The sequence below is a fragment of the Amblyomma americanum genome, chromosome 2, assembly GCF_052857255.1.
Source record: "Amblyomma americanum isolate KBUSLIRL-KWMA chromosome 2, ASM5285725v1, whole genome shotgun sequence".
NCBI lineage: Eukaryota > Metazoa > Arthropoda > Arachnida > Ixodida > Ixodidae > Amblyomma > Amblyomma americanum.
This window is the reverse complement of record NC_135498.1, coordinates 92298607-92317987: the sequence shown is the minus strand read 5'-3', so window position 1 is coordinate 92317987 and position 19381 is coordinate 92298607. Positions and strand designations below refer to the sequence as shown.

General features: G+C 49.1%; 2 pseudogenes across 1 annotated transcript; one reads left to right on the top strand and one right to left on the bottom strand.

The window, feature by feature from the left end:
• The first annotated feature begins 342 nt into the window (after positions 1-342).
• Positions 343-18714, top strand: LOC144121603 (uncharacterized; annotated as a pseudogene). Its single transcript, XR_013312646.1, has 9 exons — positions 343-733; positions 813-1342; positions 1442-1627; positions 1731-1870; positions 1933-2060; positions 2243-2439; positions 2877-3328; positions 3779-11584; positions 11637-18714. The product of XR_013312646.1 is annotated as an uncharacterized LOC144121603 (transcript).
• Positions 18088-18263, bottom strand: LOC144122234 (U2 spliceosomal RNA; annotated as a pseudogene).
• Positions 18715-19381: the final 667 nt, after the last annotated feature.

The following is a 19381-nucleotide window of genomic DNA, read 5'->3' as shown; positions in this document are numbered from 1 at the left end:
GCGCCGTCGGTTTTTCCCCAATACCCGACGTACCTGCAGCAGTGGGCTAAAAAGGAGAGGCGTCTTTTAAAGCGTAAACCTGCAAAACCGGCTTTGCCCACAGGGAGAGATGCCAAGGCAGCGAGGCAAGTGCGATTTTTAACTATAAATTATCTTCATCAAGAAATTTAGCTTAATTCAGTGGCTTTTAAAAATCCTGTAGACAAAAATAATTTTCCTTTGCGTTCTTCCAATAATTACATTCTACGTAAATAAAACCTCAATATAATGTCCATGTTTCAGGTTGGATGCAAATATGACTGATGGCTCTGTAGCTGAGACCTCGGTCACTATGGCAGAGGTTCCAGCACCCTCTGTAATACCAACAGCCACTACCACTATGGTGCAAGCAGCTGACAGCCATGAACTGGAAGTAATTCCTCAAGGACTCTCTCTGGATGCATTAGTGGCATCTACAAAAGGCACCTCACTTGAGTCTGTGCAACAGTCCTCACCTGATGTTTCCCCTGAGCCCACTTTCAGCACAAAAGTGACCACAATGGTGCACGGAGTGCAAACAAGATTGACGTTTCCACGCATGAATAAACTTTTAAAGCAAGTCAACACGTTGAAGCGCAAATGCCGGAGACTCATTAAAAAGCGGGATGAACTGCAGGCTGAAATTTCTGTGCTTAGACAGCAGACTAAAAGGACAGAAACAGCTATGAAGAAGTCCAACTTCACAATTCTTCAGGTACGTATGGTGTTGAGAACTAACTTGAGTACTCAGGTTAATCTGCATGTATTATTTAACGAATACCATTCTTTTCTAGGAAAAGGTGCAGGAAGATGACGCAAAGGCTCTTTTCCTGCAAGAACAGCTTTCATTTTTGAGCAACCCGAAAAGTCGGTGGCGGGAGGAAACCATCCGCAATTGTGTCGTATGGCACGCCAAGTCCCCATCTGCATACAATCTGCTTCGAGAAACTGGGGTTCTGTCATTGCCAAGCCGCTCGACACTGAAGAGACATATTGGTGCATGCACTGGAGAAGTGGTGTCGTCACTAATAAAGCAACGTCTACACATGGAGGCAAAACTACATTCTGAGCAGGTGAAATATTTCTTCTTTATATCAAAAGGATCCTGTCACATTTGGATATTGACATGACATTTGTAGGCACGCCTTGGCTCCCTGGTGATGGACGAAATGTCCCTCAAGCAAACTACCTCCTACCAAAAGCAGTCAGATGTTGTGCATGGCTTTGTTGACCTGGGAGGCGCAGAAGTAGACTTCGGGCTTCACGACCAACTGGCAACTCATCTCTTGTGCTTTGTGTTCGTAGGACTCTCTACCCACTACAGGTAATTAATATTCCACCTGGGTTAGCAGTTCTTTAGCTAATCCAAGACAGAAATGTGGCTTGAATCTCATTTCCAGATGCAACTATTGTTTTCCTCTAGGCTCCCAGTAGGGTACTACTTCACAAAGGCCTTGTCAGGAGAGCAACTTCAGCTTCTTGCCTTAAAGGTAATGCAGTGTGTGGAAGAATCGGGGTTCAAAGTTGTACGCCTTGTTGGAGATAACCACAAGTGCAACACCAAGTTCTTCTCGAACCTGTCGGGTGGCCCCATACAACCTGTTGTTGAGTAAGTAATGCTAGTTCAAAAAGGTGCATGCCTTCATTGTAAGAATGTCATTTAGAACTTCTACCACAGCTAGGCTGATTTCTGTGAATGTAATTTTTTTAAGGCACCCTCTGGATTCAGATCGTGAACTTTTCCTGTCTTTTGACTATTGCCACATAATGAAAAACATCAGATCCCAGTTCCTTGAAGTGAAGAGACTACTCAGAAGAAATGGAAAATTCATCCTTCCAGACTTCTTAAGGTATACAGATGGCATTTCTGCTTTAGCTATTCAAGCTTGACTAATGTTTCTCCTTGTTACAAACTGCTGTACGAGATTCAGGAAAAGCAGGGTGCCTTCAAATTGGTGAGGTGCCTGACCAAGAAGCACCTGTGGCCGACAAATTTCGAAAAAATGAATGTGAACAGGGCTGTCCAGGTTTTTTCGCCACAGGTAAAGTATGCAAGCATATAGTTTGTTGGCTGTGCAAAAGATGCACGCTTCAAATGTAAAGGATCAGTTTCTGGGTTACCGCACGCACTGAATAACATTTTTCCTCCTGGACTTCGGAGCATTAAGCAGGGTGATTAGCTATACTAGAATAATGATCATCATTGACTCTTATCCTCATTTAGGTCACCAGAGTCCTGCGGTTTTTACAACAGCATGGACAGAGCCTTGGAGCTCCTGGCTTCGAGGACTGCCTGCCAACAGTAGAATTCATGGAATTTGTGCACAAATAATTGGTGCTGCATAATATTAAGAGCACCACTCTCCACTGGACAAGCAGAGATGCCTTGAGGATGCCGTTTTACTCTGCAGAAGACGAGAGGTGTGTCTTAGTTTTGGCAGTGTTTATGCTCACCGTATTTTGCTAATTTATGGTTTTCGAGGTTTAACATCCTAAGGCGACACAAGCTATGAGGGACGCCGTAGTGGAGGGCTGCAGATAACTTGAAACGTCAGAGGTTTAGCACATGTTGACGTGGCACAATACACAGGCCTCTAGCATTTTGCCTACATCAAGAAGCAAACGCCATGACCGGGATCATACCAACCTCTTTTGGGTCAGCAGCCGAGAACCATGACCACTCAGCCATCGACGTATTTTACAGTTGAAAGCATGGATTTGTAGTGTATTCAAGTTTCGGCTTCTAGTGTGGAGCTAATGGAAAGCAGGTTTTTTTTATTAACAGCTACTGAAGAGGTCTTTGCTGCTTTTCTTGTGACTTGCGCTAATTTACTACTCTGCAAACCTTTCTTTTTCAGACTTTCATGGCTAGAAAATGACTTTCTGAAGTACTTCATGGAATGGAAAGAAGGCATATCATATAAGATGGAATTCCTGTCTGATGAGACATATGAGGCACTGAGAGTGACCAGCATGTCGACAGTGCTATGCACAAGGTTCCTTTTGAAGTCCGGGTTTCATTTTGTGCTCACAGCTAAGTTTTCGAGTGACGATGTAGAGTCACTGTTTTCGACTATCAGACAACTGAATGGTTGCAATGACCAAACCGACGCCTACACAGCCTTATCATCTCTGCAGAAAATCTTGGTGACTGGAATCATCCACACTTCATCCAGTGCCAATGCTGGGAGTGTGGTGGGCTCCCTGGGGAAGTCGTCTAAACTGTTTCCCATTCCTGTGAAGGCCACTTCCGACAGTGCTGTCAAGAAGCTTCTGCTCCCACATCTCGGTGCACTGGAGCACTATCCAAGTATGCCGGGACAACCCTTTAATAATTTGGGCTTTGTAGGCTAAATGTACATGCAGCTTCTAAATTCAAAGTGAGAAGCTAGAAGGCCTGGTGCCATTTCTATCATCCTCAGAAAAGTACAGATATTAATTTAAAACGGAGTTCAGATGCTGTCACAACATGACATTTAGGGCCTGAACGAGGGGATCAACGGCTGAGGCTTCGACCAAGAGGAAGGGACAGCGTTCATTCGGCACTTGGCTGCGTCTGAATTGTGACCTCCGAAAAATGTTCCTGCCTAAACAGCTCAGTCATATAGCCATTGACAAATTATCTGTTTGCATAAAATTGGGACCTATTACCAATATTTGGGCACTGTGCTTGCAAAACATTTATTTAGGACTGAAATGCTGCCAATAGCATTTTTCAGAGTAAGTGTCATTAAGTTCCAATTTGCCTTCATTCTTTCAGGTGCCCCTCAACGAAGCCTTCGAGCCAGCACACTGGCAATGATTGCTGGCTTCTTGGTCAGAGCCGTGCAGGACTGCATTGCATGTGAGGGCTGTCTGATTAATTTGCGGGCACCAGCATCTCAGTCTACTACTACTGCCATCATAGCAGGCATGGACCGGGGAGGGCTGTCGTACCCTACCTTGGCTTTCGTAGGGTTCGTCAGCCGCCTGGAAGGTGCTGCATCAAGTGTGGCTCCTGTGCTTGTTAGGGGGCCAAGGCCGCTTAAGAAGTTTGCAGACCTTGTGCTCCCATCACTTGCGAAAAATCCGCTGTTTGTGTGCTCGAAGGACACCACAGGGCCTCACAGAATGGCCTTGCTAAAGCTGATTGTCCACAAGTTTATGAGGCCATTTTTGTCCAATTTTGCCTCTGATCTGACTGAAGAGCACGCCAAACGAAAAGTGATCAGTGCCAAACCGAAATCACGGAAGGTCCTAAAAGTGTAAGAATAAAGTTCTGGCCACGACCGGCTATTGTGTCTGCCAAACAAGTTTGGTTTTATTCATTTTTCATGTAGAGTGCGTCTTGAAATGATTAACAATCGGGTGAACGCTCCTGAAAACAAGAAGTGTACATATCGCGCTTTTGATCGTAAATTGGCGGAAAGTAGCGCGGCTTCGCCCTGGGATGCAGCTAAGTACAGAGCAGAAGGAATTGTGTTGAAACTGCGCAGCTGTGCGCGCAAAAAAAAAAAAAATGCCGCTCGAGTAGCATCACTCTGAGCTTATTTTAACTGCAGAACTGCTGCTCTGAGAAAAAAAAAAATATTACCAGTATCAGCCTCTAGTCGGGTACAGCTTTTTGTGGCTATGAAGGGGAAGCTACGAGCGCGAGATGCCGGCTTCTGCGCCTTTCTCGCGCGCTCATGAGCCAAAGACGCCGGCGTGTTAGCTGACAGCTTGCGCTCGTAACTACCACTGTATACAGAAAGCTGGCCACGATTATTGCATCTGATGAGTACTGACACGTCTTTGCGGTGCGTGCTTAAAAAACGATGCGGTTTTACTCGGCCTACCGGCCACACGACAGCAGGAGCGTACGGCGGGCGCTGCCCAAATGAGGGTAACTTGTGGCGCCACCTGTTGTGGCGCGCCGTCCCTCCTGAAGAGTCACGTGATATTTACGTGGACACGCGCCGCCGTAGGAGCCGGCGTAGTGAGCAGGTCGCTAAGTAATAAAGCCGGTCGTGGTGCAGACCTATGACCAAGATCTGAGCACTTTTCAACATGTTTTGAGAATCTTTGTGACCTTAACAAGAAAGTGTACATAAACTTGAATACATAAAACATGTCAATTGTAAAGGTTGGCGTACGCACGCGGCATGTGTCAGACAGACTGTTCAGGCGTCAGCGCCCGGTCGCAATAATTCCATTAGTAGCAAGGGGCCCGGTGGCATAGAAGCATTGGTGCGCCTTGCGCTGCACGGCATCGAAGGAAGCTGTGGAAATGACAAGCATAGCAGGGTGAATGGCGGCCAGCAGGTCTTGAGAGATGGCGATGCCTTTTGTGCAGGCCTGCGGAACGACTCCTGAAGGTTCCCTTGCATGCAGCAAGAGAACACAGCTTGAGGTGCAGGTCTTCGGCTATGCCTAGCTATCCAGATCCACGTATCATTTTTGTTCTACCTTGCTGTAGATATTTTAAGTTCTGTATATAAACTTCAGTTAATTTTTTTGTTTTCTAACTAAGTGTCGTTATTCATAATTCGTTGTCCTTCATCACTGTCTCGGACAGGACGCACCTACAGTGCAAGTTGCTACTTCTTTGAATCGTCAAGAACCAGAAAGGAAAATTCACTTCACCACTTTCCAGTCATCTGTCTGGTGCTACCCGACAGTGGAAAAGTGAGCATACGGTCAACAATCAAACATTGCCCAACCTGACATTTTGCCTGCCATTTCTGTAGTGAAAACAGCGCCATTAGATCTGAATAGGTGCAGCCTGTAGACAAGCTATTTCTTTTTCTTCCCAATGGATGGCAGCATCATACTGATGCAAATACATTTTGACCATTTGACTCTGGAGGTGTTGAAATGGCGTTAAAACATCACGCCATGGCTTCCATATATACCCAGCAAGCAACATACCTCCCTATGTGCGCCCAAAAAAGATGGAATGTCCCAGTCCAACATTTGTTAAACGTTTCTAGACCACAGAGGAAGGACATAGAAACACAAGCAAAAACGACGTGCTCCCACCAAGGGTCTAGAAACGTTTCTTTAAAAGTGTTATAAGCAGTAACAAAAACGAATCGCACCATTTTGGTCCCAGAAAGGTACATGGGGATGTTTCTGGACCATGATTTTCAACAAGAAATAAAAATCGACTGCTCGCTCTCTCTCCCTCCCGCCACAAGCTGCGGAGTGAGGAGGTTTCACTCTTGCACTCATCATTTTGAGAGATCAAACAGTTTCGTCCGAACAGCCAAAGGAAGCAGTTAACCCCGCATCTCTCTCGGCGCATGTGTTTCTCGTGCACGTGGGCAGTCAGCTCCATACTGCAGGCAGGCAGGCGACAGCGGTCTGAGTTTTCATCGAGCCGCTGGAAGCAGCGATCACCAGCGTGCCCGTCTTCTAGTGGTTCCCCTGCTGCTGCCCAACATCAACATGATGCGGCGGTACAGTGGCCTAGAAGGGGCAGTGCAGCTGGCGGAGGCGGCGGCGCATTGAGGAGCTTGACACTGCTGGTGGCGAACGGAGCGGCGGCGCTGCAGTCGACAAATCTTGAATGTGATTGCCGTTCTGCACGTGGGAGTGGACGTCCACTGTGCTTGTTAGGCGGTGTTTCTCTTTTTTTTTTTTTGTGAATGTTGGCTACTAAAACGCCCGAATGGCTCAGAAGCAATTCCTGAACCATTGTTTCGCAATGGCGGGGTGCAACACAGGATACTCCCGGATCAAGCAAACAGCCAAACTCTCGTTATTCAAAGCACTGCCGAACTGGAGTGAAGAAGCATGTGGGAGCACAACCCTCGCAGAGACGACAGGAGACTCACACCTGATTATGCTGTTTGTGAGTTGCATTTTGAAAGCATTTTATCATCAGGGACTATGTTCCTTATATTAATGGCACAGAGGTGCGAATTCCGCGCAGGATCCCGACACTCACACAGGATGCTGTTCCAACCATTCTACTGAATATTGCCTCATACTTAAGCAAGCGCTCGCCTGCTAAAAGAAATGAAAGGAACAGGAAATCTGCAGAGGATGCCGTGCCCAGGAAAAAGCCATGAATGCCTGACAAATATTGGACGTTTCATGAGCTACATAACGCTGAGGTGCGTGTTTTACGTCTTGCTCCCAGAACGCCGGCACAGGGAAGGACAGCGTAGAAAAAGCAGTGTTTTTCACTGTAAACAGCAATGGTGTTTTCAACACGAGAACGTTTGTGCTCGGGAAGCTCATAGGAGAGGCGGCAAACTACAATGCAGGATGTGGAAACCGTTCTGGGTCAAGTGTGCGCACTGCACTTGTGTAAAGGAGCAGCTGCTCATCCCAATTCCTTGTTGAGCAACTTGACTACAAACTTACAAGGCCAAATACAGTTCATGTGTGGGTCTGTTTTCTGCATTAAGTGCCTAGAAAGCGCGAAGAAGGAGGGAACACCTTGCATCAGCTGCAAGTATTTAAAAAAGGCCCTTCTCACGCGGCAGTCACGACTGAAGAAGCGTAGGAAAACAACGGCTAACACCTGTGGAAGTGCCGAGCGGAAGCTGAGAGAATGCAAGCGCAGAAACAAGAGGCTCTTGTTGAGGCTGGGAAGCCTTGAAGAACACATTCAGAGACTGAAAAAATGAATCTTCTGCTAGTACTGAAGAAGCATTAGCATCAAAGATAGAACCACTACCTCCAAAACAGCAGCTTGCCATCACATAGTGCTTTGAAGCAGCAAAAAAGAGTTTATGTGGAATGCAATACGACAATGAAAATGCTGGAGTGCATTTTGCTCAAAATAAGAAGCCTAAAGTTGTATCGGTACATGAGGAAGCAAAACATCCTTGCACTTCCAAGCGAAACGACAATACGCAAGTACACTGCTCGCTACAGAACTGGCTATGGCTTCAATGAAAAGATGCTGAGCGCATTATAAACCAAAGTAGCCAAACTTGACAATATGCACCAGAATGGAAGTGTCGTCATCGAAAAAATAAGGCTTCCTGAGCACTTGACTGTGAGCACTGAAGGCAAGATTGAAGGCTTTGTAGATTTGGCGCAGCACACGCCTAAGGGCCAAGAATCACTGCCCTGCAATCACGGGCTTGTCGTCTTGTTTGTGCCACTTGTGGGCAGCTGGACACAGGTGCTTGGAACATTCGGTAGTCATGAGAATGTCAGAGGTGACCTGTTAGCCAAAATCGTGCTGGAGGCTACAGTTTTGGCAGAGAAGGCTGGCCTATTCGTGCACTACTTAGTCTGTGATGGAGCTTCATGGAACAGAGTGATGTGGTGAAAATTCTACATATATGTTTCATCGAAGGAAGTGGTCTGCAATACTGTGCACCCTGTTGACAGCAGCCGCTTTCTTTACTTCCTTCCTGATTTTCCTAATATGGTGACAAACGTTCGCAACCGACTTTTGACAACCTCACTGAACACTCCTGAGGGGCTAGTTTCATTGGAGTTTGTGAAAGAAGCCTTCAAACTGGACAGCAATTCTGTAACCCCGAAAGCGATGCCATGCATAACCACTGTTCACTTAGCTCCCAACAATTTTGAGAAAATGAGAGCGAGTTATGCCTTTCAGCTATTCTGACACTGTCCACTGCAGGCATTTTTTTTTGTACCACACTCGGCTTGAGAGACACTCTGGCAACATTCCAGCTACATAGAAATTTTTTACACGAATGAAATCGTTTATAGCTGTTATGACTAGCAGATATGCCTCAAAAGCTCTACGGCCAGCCTCTACTAACGTGGAAGTCATAAAAGAAATGCTTGATTTCCTAAGTCTATGGGAGGCACATGCGGAGAAACAGCAGTTCCCAAGTGTGTCCACTGCAGAGGTGCTAAGGGTGACTCTTACTAGCACACTTGAGCATCTTGGCTACCTGAATAAAGTGGCTGGATTCAGCTATGATCTGACACCCCGGCTCAGCCAAGACAAGATTGAGAATTTTTTCAGCATGGTAAGGATGTCGTCAGGCTGCAATGCGCACCCAACGCCACAGCAGCTTCTGCTCCCAGATAACTGCTTATCATTTTACAACCTCGCCCGCAGTGTTACAGGTGCCAATGTCGAGGGAGATACTATCAGTTCTCTCCTCAGCGTTGAAAACCAAAATAAAACTGCAAAACAGAAACTGGTGGACATTGTAAAATCTTACACAGACAAGACGGCACCTTCATCTGCTTCAGGAGAACCTGTGTACCATCCCTACACCGTGAGCAGGAGTGACTCGAGGCTTATATGCCACATTGCTGGTTATGTGGCAAAAAAGTGTGTATTGCCAACCAAGTGTCCGTCTTGCACCAACCGTCTTTTGGTCCCGGCACAGGAAGGATGCCGCTTTGCTGCAACGGAATATATAAAGCACAACGACCGTGGTGGCTTGGTGTACCCCTCATTCGAACTGTTCGGGCTCATCACACACTTAGAAGACATCTTTACGAACTGCTTTAGCGCATGAAAACTACACTGTGAAAGCATTATGGATGTTCTGCAGCCGATTCATAAAGCTGCTCCACTACAGGTTGGATGCGAAGACCACGTAAATAGCCTAATGCCGCGAACTGTAGGCTTTTATATCACCATGAGGCATCATTTTTTTGTGAAAGGCATCCACAAATCAAATCTCGTGAAGAAACGTAACTCCACCAAGCACCTCAAGCTCAAGGTTGACCTATGTGGAGGGTGTACCTACACAGATTGTTAACATACATGCATGTGGCGAAACTGTGTCCTTGTGTTTCTTTCTTGCAACATAACCTTGTAAACACCCCTCCTTTGCGTGGTCTCTTAAACTAAAGCAGTTGTTTTGCCATTTGCTTGAAGTTTACCTCTTCGCCTTCTGCTTCAGTGTTTGTGTTGGTTAATTTCTGCAGCTGATTCAAGCTCTTGAAAATAAGTTGCTTGTGTGGGCGTATTGCAGGACTCATATTTGTTTATTCCATGGATGGATTCAATCTGCACAAATATTATTGCATGAATTTGACATCCAAGGTGAGTAATTAGCTTCTTTTTGTCCTACGATCCAGTTCTTCTGGGTGGTAATAATTTGCACAGTTTTCAGTTCCCCAATATCCTTGTGAAAAGTTGTACTAAACTTCAGGAAGCTCGCTATTACCCCAGCCACATTTCAGTGGTGGATACAGAGACACCAAGTTCGTTTCAGCGGGTGCTTTGCATCTACCGTATGGACTTTGCATTTAATTTCTTCGCTGTAACCAAAGAATATGAAATAAACTCTTACAAATAGTAATTTTGAAGAAAAGCACTTACGTGCGATAAGATCATACGAGCACCTCCATGAAACGCGAGGCATTCGCCACAGTAGTTTCTGGAGAGTGGCGCCCGCTGCACTGCCCTTTCTAGGCCACTGTAGCGGCAGTCCCTGCATGCATCTCTGACTATCAGCACTCCTCACTGCGCCGCTGTATAGCAGAAGTGCAGTAATGGCCTTCCTGTCGCTCACCCGGCTTCCTCGCTGGACAGAAGCCACCTTGCACACTCTTATTCACGTAGCCCCCAACCATTAGCACGCAAGCCCCAGCGCACGGCAGCTCTTGTTCTCATCACTGGGCTGTCGTGCACTTCACAGCTATGCATTCACAGCAGCTTTCCTGCGCACCTCGGCATGGCCACACCATTCCTTTTGGAACTGATGCCGCGGGGGTGCATCACAAGTCCTTTGCGCAGCTTCACAGCCCCACTGATGCCGCTGTTCGCAGCGGTGGAGTTCGTGGTAATCGACAGCTCCTAGCATGCACCCTGCATTCCTCACCGCCTGACGACTGCAGCGTGTTGTCATAAGCGGGAAGGACCTTCGGACACCCACCACGCTCTTGCTAAGAGTGCCCATGGATTAGCCTGCTCTACCTCCCACGCCGGACTGTGCCGCATGCATGGTCTGTTGCACCATCAGTGTAGCGCATTACGGATACCTCCAGACGTCCACCCCTCCCATCTGGCTCTAAGCAGTCTCAAGCCCACACTTAGTCACAAGAAAATAAAACTCACAAGATCATTACTAGAACTCACAGGATCACATATGTTTGAGCGTTCGCTGTGCTGTGAGAAGGCGCAGGACAGAAGGCTGTGTTCAATTAATGGTTCCAGCTTTTGCAGCCTTCTATTTCATCCCTGGGTTTCCTTTGGCAACGTCGTCAAGGAGGATTAGATACATTTTTTTTATTTTCGCCTAGTAGAACTATAATGATTTTATTTCTGTTTTGATAACACGCCCCTGCAGCTTGCTCCGAGGTTCATGCAAGTCTCTAAGTGCGAGGGGGCTTTCAACTTGCATAAAATCCATGGCCTGAAAACGTGTCTACAGCATATGCCTATCTCATCATTTTTTTTGGTCACCCAAGATGCTTTTTACATGCGCTTGCTTTTGCGTGTGCACATATGCTTTTGTTGGCCTTAGAATGTTTGTTCAAGGTGCATCAATTTTCAGCCTGGACCAAGTTTTTCTTGCTTCATTTTTCATATTTCTCAGAGCTAGAGAAAAAAGTGACCATCATTATATGCTGATGCCGTAATGCTACATACATTCATAATACATACATACCCCTCATGTAAAGCCCTCACCCAAGGGCCCTTGAGGTATCTGAAATAAATACCCCTCATGTAAAGCCCTCACCCAAGGGCCCTTGAGGTGTCTGTAATAAATAAATAAATAAATAAAATTATGTACTGAATGCTACATGCATATGTGTCTCCTGTTTGTATTCATTTAAATGTAAAGAACACAGCTAGTAAACAGAAATGACTTCTGTATGGCGCTGCTATTTGCTCTTATATGGGAAGGATCGGGCGACTTTTTAAATTAATATTTCTTTTGTGTATAAAGTGCTTGCACATTTCACGTAAACAGGTAAGTGCAAAACGGCCAAGCCAGCACGCATTCACACCAGTGAACAGATGTATTACACCATCTTTAACATATGTGCCTGAATTTTAGCACATTATGTGCGCTTAGAAACCTGAAGGCTGCATGAAAAAGGAGGAATAGTTTGTGGGGATTCGCACTGTCTCGAGGGCAGCCTATGCTGTTCCTTTTCGACTCCTGCGAAACCCTGTCCGCTAACGAAGGCCTGGTACGGCTCTGGATGCTGCCTTACCCCCGCTGGGCCCTCCTGTCGCGCGGGGATCCCGGCTACGCTCCGCGGTGTCGTGCTACCTTCTCCTCTGAATAGGCCGCAGGGGCGTGACGTAAGCGCAAAGCTGTGCTTGCTCCGGGGCCAGTCGCGGGGGCTGAGGGAGAGTTCAAGACAGGCGGGCGACGAGGGCGGAACACGGGCCAGACACAAGCGGCAAGGTACGTGAACGACCGTTATTCGCTGCCCCCGAGGCCTTTGCCAACATTCATTCGAGTGCCTTGTCGTACAGGGCCCTAAAATCACACGCCGAGAGCCTCGCGCACCGCCCTTGCGGAACCTGCGAGCGCCAGGCGAAGCCCGCCGAGTAACAGCTGCCGCTGACCTGAGGCAGCCGCGGCTTGCACCAGAGTTTTCCCGCCGCACCGGTCTGCGCGACCATCTGCTGCGGCCCTCTGTCGGGTGGCGGTGGACGCCAGGTGCGCAGTAGTTGAAGGAGTACCATACAGTGCTTGTGTTGTCTGTACAATAAATATGTGTACTGTGAACGTGCTAGTTCTCCTGGATTGAGAGCACACGAGCGCGGCAAGAGCAGACTGGACCCCTTTCGGCTCGGTGCTCGAACCACGCAGTGGGTCTCTCTCTTCGCACACCCCCGAGACAAGGAAGCCCACTCTTGGGCTATGTACTGACCCCGTGCGCGGAGGCATTTAAGGAACAGCCCACAAGTTTTTACAGAACCAAAGTTGAGAATTCGAGTATTAACCTTTTGGGGTGCTAGCGGTCGCATTACTTACACGCTACACGGACCCAACACGCCAGCACAAGACACTTAACGCCCCTGCGCAGCGACCACGAGGCACCCCTCACCCGGCTCTCTTTTCCGGCTCACGAGGTGAGCGCCGAGCAAAACAACGCTGGTGGTGGGGACTGCTTTCGAGTCACGCTGACTGGGGATCGCTGCACATCCATTCTGAAACCTGTCAAAACACAGACCCTGTGACCCAAGACATTTGACTCCGTGCCACAAAAACCATGCGATCACAAGGCCTGCCCGCGCCCGCGTCCGTACTCCGAACTCCTAAATCTCCCAAGCTTCGGCATCAGACAAGCGAAGAACAACGGCGTAACGCAAGCCGTCAACAGGCGCACTGCGAGACTCCAAGCTTCGAGTGAGAGCATTTTCCTAGAGAGACGAACGAGAGACGCCGACGAAATGAGACACGTCAGCACGGTCCTCCCAGCTCTGCAGATCCTTCGAACCTACTACGTATTTATGAACCAGTTCGTTTTACCCTTGTATCTTTAAGCTCAAATAAACCAGTTTGGTTTTAATCAAGAAGAATCCGGCCACTTCTTCGCTGACATGGCGCAGCCAACAGTACCTGCAGAGGAACCTCCCATGCACATCGAAAGAGAGGGCATCACGGAGCGCACCAGAACACCGTCGGTGAGCTTTGAATCAACATTCATCTGGTCTCCGGTAAAATCGACTGACTGCCACGTTCTCTACGCTTTGAAAAAGAAGCGATTGGCAGACAAGTTGAGAACCCGTGGGCTTCCGTGCACCGGCCGGAAGGACGATCTTGTGACTCGTCTCCTGGACGACAACACTTGCCTCCAGGCCCCGCCGGGATCATCCGATTCAACGATCAGCCAGGACGAAACATACAGCGATGGCCACAGAGCAGCGGACTCGGGCGCCAGCTGCGATCAATATGCTGCGGGCCAAGATAGACGAAATACGACGGCTTTTAACTCAACGACACGAGCTGCCGACACGAACTGGGCACAAAACGGCCTCCCAACGTCACGAGGAAGTTCGCGCCCCTGCCGCGGCAGCAACCCAAGGGCCGACAAACCGCCAATCGCGGCACACCTCCTCAGTCCTCACCGGAAAACGACGCCTCTACAGCTCCCGAGGGTACACCAAGCCTGAACGAAGTTATGGCTATGGTCACTCGCGCACAGTTACAGATGACAGAGGCATTGACGAGAATGACAGCGCCAGCTTCGCCCGTGCTGATACAGTCTATGAACAATACCGCGTCTGCCATCCCCGAGTACGACGGTAGTGCTCAACGAAATGCACTGATGTGGATCTCGCAAGTGGAACGCGTTGCTGCATTGGCCCACTGGTCCCCACCACTGACGCTCGCGACGGCGGCAACCCGGCTGCAAGGAGCTGCGAAGGACTGGCACAGTTCTTGCGGCATTGCTTACGAGACGTGGGAAACCTGGAAGCAGGCCTTCACTGCGCATTTCAACCGAAAGCTCACAATGCATGAGTTCCTGGACCTGCAGGCTGCTCGGACACTGCGCAGTTCGGAAACCCTCGTCGAGTATATGTACTCGAAAAACGCTATTCTGGACAAGTCTCCCTACCCTCTTGCAAATGAAGAAAGAATTTCGCTGATTCTCAGTGGAATCAACGAGTACACCTGGGCTAATCCCCTCGCTGCAGTGCAGCACCGTGCAGCAGCGCCATCAAACTCATTGACCGCGCAGCGTTGCTCGACACCCGAAGGCGCAAGGCAGTAACGGCACAAACAACCCATCGTAAAGGGCTTCGTCGAATACCGACCGGTGAGAGCCTGCATAGACAGCGGCTCGAACGTGTCCGTCCTCAACGAGAGCTCCTTGGGCCCCGACGTCCGCTCCCGACCTTGGACATCTCCCGAAAAGATAGAAGTGCTCGACCGATGCATCAGACCTTCGCGCGTGGCAGCCTTGGAAGTGACCATCGGAACATTGACTGTGCGGCTCGAAGAGGTCGTGATCGCTCCCTTGCCAGGTGCCATGGACCTGATTCTAGGTTCGGATTGGTGCCGTGCCACGAACGTCGACATCACGTTCCACCCCTCGAACGATGTCACCCTGGTCCCCGTACAGCACCATCTCATGCGCCAGGCGCACACGATATGAACCGTGTTGGAGAGAAGTTAATAACAGCTTTCAGCAATCGCACGCCCCCTGACGATGCTCCAACAAGCGACATCGGATTCGTAAGGTTGAACTCAAAAGACTCTGGTCCAGACGAAGGTTTCGCTTATCTGATAGAAGAGGCTGTATCCAAAATGACCCGTAACGCAGACGCTGACGAAAGGGATGAGCTCCGTGCAATTTTGAAACGCCATCACAAAGCATTCATGACGAAGACAGATGCACTTGGGCTCTGCGATCACGCGGAGCACAGCACTGAACTCAGGGACGACATTCCTGTCGTGCCAAGACCGTATAGATCTTGCCCTGCGGACCGCCACTTTATGAGGGAACCGGTGAACGACTTACCTGGCTAAGGGGATCATCCGACCTAGCCAGAGCCAGTACTGTGCTCTTACTATTGTGGTGGATCAGCCACACCACCCGACCAAGCCTCAACGGATGGTCCATGACTACTTAAAACTGAACGAAAAGACCATTAATCCACCGTATCCAATGCCAATTACGGAAGATGTCATCAATGACATCATGAGTGACGGCTCAAGATACTTCACCTCCTTGGACGTGAGGTCGGCAAATAAAGCCTGACGATATCCACAAGACCGCCTTCGTCACACCGGACGGAAAATACGAATACCTACGAATGGCCTTTGGGTTTTGCAAGGCACCCCAGACCATGCAAAGAGTCATGCATGACACATTTGATGGCCTCAAAAGAACATCCATATACATGGATGATGTCGGCCAGGGAGCAGCTGCAGTTCCAGAAGCACTGTCACGGCTCGACAAGGCACTAAGAAGAGTCGTCGTCAACGGCCTTAAGATGGGCATCAAGAAATGCCAGTTTGTGCGAGACAACATCTCATTCCTTGGTTATGTAATCTCCGCAGAAGGGCGAACCCTGGGCGAAGGGAGAGTCGCAGCCGTAGACAAGTTTGAGCCTGAGAGAAGAAATGCCAAGAAGTTGTATTCGTTTATGCAATTCGCAAATCACTATCGCAAGTTCATCCCCGAGTCTTCGAAACTCACATACCCACTGCATCAGCTCATCTCCAAGGATGTGCCCTTCATCTGGACGAGCGCGCACCAGGAAATTGTACACAAAACCAAGAGCGCACTTAAGAATCCCCCGCTACTGGCAAACTTCCGTTCAGACTCCCCAACACAAGTGCATGTCGACGCATCTCAGACAGGGCTCGGAGCGATACTGACCCAAACGCAAGACGGAAGAGAAAGGGTTGTCGAATATGCAAGTCGATCTCTGAATAAGCATGACAGAGATCTGCACTCGAACATGCTCGAATGAATGGCGCTACAAAGACAACTTCAGTCTGTCGTACCTAGTGAAGAAGGGAGCGACGAACAGCCGGTTCGCACGTTGGACTCTAGATCTCGCGGAGTATGACTTCGATGTCAAGCACCAGCCAGGACGACAGAATGCTGCAGCTGATGCTCTCTCGAGGCAAAAGGTGGAAACCGAACCCAGCGACAACGAAGTGACCCGCAACAATCTCGCCTGCCTCGCCGTAATCGTGAGCAAGCATAGTTGCACACGCGAACTTCAAGAGTGTGACCACGAATGCCAAAAGTTCCGTGCCGGAACTGGAACTAGCAACTCCAGTTATGAAGTCGAAGACGACATTGTGTTGAAAAAATCGATCGAAAGAGGACGTGTATGCAGAAGAGTGGCAGCTCCTGCGGCACTCCGAAGCAGTGTCATGGCGGTGTTTCATGACGACAACGGACACCTTGGAAGCGAGAAAACGAAAGCCTTGGTGCAACGAAAGTATTGGTGGCCGTCTATAGCGAAGGACATCCGCCGTTACATCGAGTCATGCCACACCTGCCAGGCGCTAAACTCACGAACGACACAAGCCGAAGGGTGCCTGAACCCTAGAGAAATTCCGAGCGAGCCTAATGCTGTCATTTCTCTCGATCATTTGGGTCCCCTGGACAGAAACGAAGGTTATGTCCTAATATGCATCGATCACGCAACTAGGTACATGGACGCAGTAGCAGTGCCAAGGACCTTTCCGAAACACTACTTGAATTTTCTAACTGCTGGATTCCCCGATTCGGCGCCCCCAGCATCATCATCACGGATCAAGCAAGAGGTTTCGTGAACAAACGAACAGCTCAAGTTCACCACAGACTTGGAATTCAGCACGTAAACTCTTCTCTGTACTGGCCACAGTCAAACGGAATGATTGAACGAATGATGGGAACCCTAAAACAAGTGCTACGAAAGGTCATCAGCAACTCTGAATCCTGGAAAAAGGAACTGCCAAAGGTGACATTCGGTATCAACGTCACAAAGCACCACCTCAGCAACCAAAGTCCATTTTATCTCATGCACGGTTACGACCCGAAGATGCCCAGAGAACTGAACATTGGAATCATCGGGGAGAAAATAGACGCCGCACAAAGACTGCACGAAATGCCCAAGGGATGCCAGGACATGAAAAACTCTCTTGAGAAGAGCCAGGAAGAAATGACGAGACGCTACAACGAAAGACGTCAGACGCCGCATTTCCAGTGTGGAGATCTCGTTCTTCTCGAAATCAGCGCAAGATCTACATTGGATGCAAGATACGAAGACCCGTTCGAAATAACACCACTGACTGGTCCCAACATGGCTAACATAAGCAGGACACCCTCTCCCCTTCGCTCTGGCGCCGGCGTCTTCTCATTGGAAGAAGGACCCAGAAATTTCCCCGAAGGCTGTCTCCTCGCTCGACCAATAGGGTCGCGCGCCCGGCGTGAGAAGGAAAAGGAGCTTGTGCAGTTTAAACTGCGTGTTTGTGCCACCTGCCTTGGCGCGAAGAACAAACAGACGCGGACGGCGCCTATAAGTGAGGGGCTTCAACCGCTGTCTGTTAGCCCGAGCTGCCGTTTAAGCTTCTGAGAAGCGCGCCCGCTCGACTCCCGGTCTGTCTGTCTGTCTGTTGTTGCCAGGAAGAAAGAAAAGGAAATTGCACAGGCCTGCTCACTGGCTCAAGCCGAGCCACAATCGCTACCACGTGCAGATGGTAGGAGAGTTGAAAGATGGGATAGTAAAGACGCGCTAAAGACAAGGCCGATCCCGGAGGCAGTGCAATACCGGGCCAACCGATGGCGGGAGTGAAGCATCCTTCAAACTCTCCGCCACATTTCCAAAAATACGTCCAATTGAACCCGTAACAGATACTCTACGGGGTCCGGACATCTAACACCACGCGACCAGCCACGGACCAGGAAGGCAACGTGCGCCAGTCTGCGGATCGGCCCCGTCGTGCTCCTCAGGTCGTCGGACTGTCGCAGTACCCGGTGAACAAATTCTGTTTTGATGCTTGTCTGTCTCTCTCTGTGTGTTAATGCACTTTAGGTGCAAAGATTTTGTTGAATTCTTATCTCTCTCTATTGTTACTTTCCACGAGTTGCATTTTATTTGTGAATCACTTTGTATCTGCTCGTACGAGTGATTGTGAGGTCCTCTGTATCGTCTCTTTGCTGTATAAACTGTTTTGTTTTGTGAACCATTGGCTCCGACCCATTCTCTGGCTTGCGACCGGCGAAAGCTGGGCACCAAACGACCAACCCCCTTGTCACTTGGTAGCTGGTCTCCGACAGAGCTTGCCACGCTGAGTCGAGGGCATCTCCTTTGTGACTGAGACCGCTACCCCCACATGCTCTAAGGATGTCTGGGAGCGCACGCAAAAGTGCGCGAAGTGGTGACAGCGATCGCATTACTTACACGCCACACGGACTCAACACGCCAGCACAAGACACTTAACGCCCCTGCGCAGCGACCACGAGGCGCCCCTCACCCGGCTCTCTTTTCAGCTCACGAGGTGAACGCTGAGCAAAACAACGCCTGGAGGGGACTGCTTTCGAGCCACGCTGACTGGGGATCAGCTGCACATCCATTCTGAAACCTGACAAAACACAGACCCCGTGACCCAAGACAGACATTCGACTCTGTGCCACAAAAACCACGCGATCACGAGGCCTGCCGCGCCTGCATTCGTACTCCGAACTCCTAAATCTCCCAAGCTTCGGCATCACGCAAGCGAAGAACAACGACATAACGCGAGCCGTTGACAGGCGTGCTGCGAGACTCCAAGCTTCAAGCGAGAGCATTTTCCGAGAGAGAGAACGAGAGACGCCGACGAAACTAGACACGTCAGCACGGTCCTCCCAGCTCTGCAGATCCTTTGAACCTACTACGTATTTATGAACCAGTTAAGTTTACCCTTGTATCCTTAAGCTCAAATAAACCAGTTTGCTTTTAATCGAGAAGAATCCGGCCACTTCTTTGCTGACAGGGGCTTTCCCTGGGACATACAACTTTTTGGACACTGCTGGTTGTGGGGACATTTCT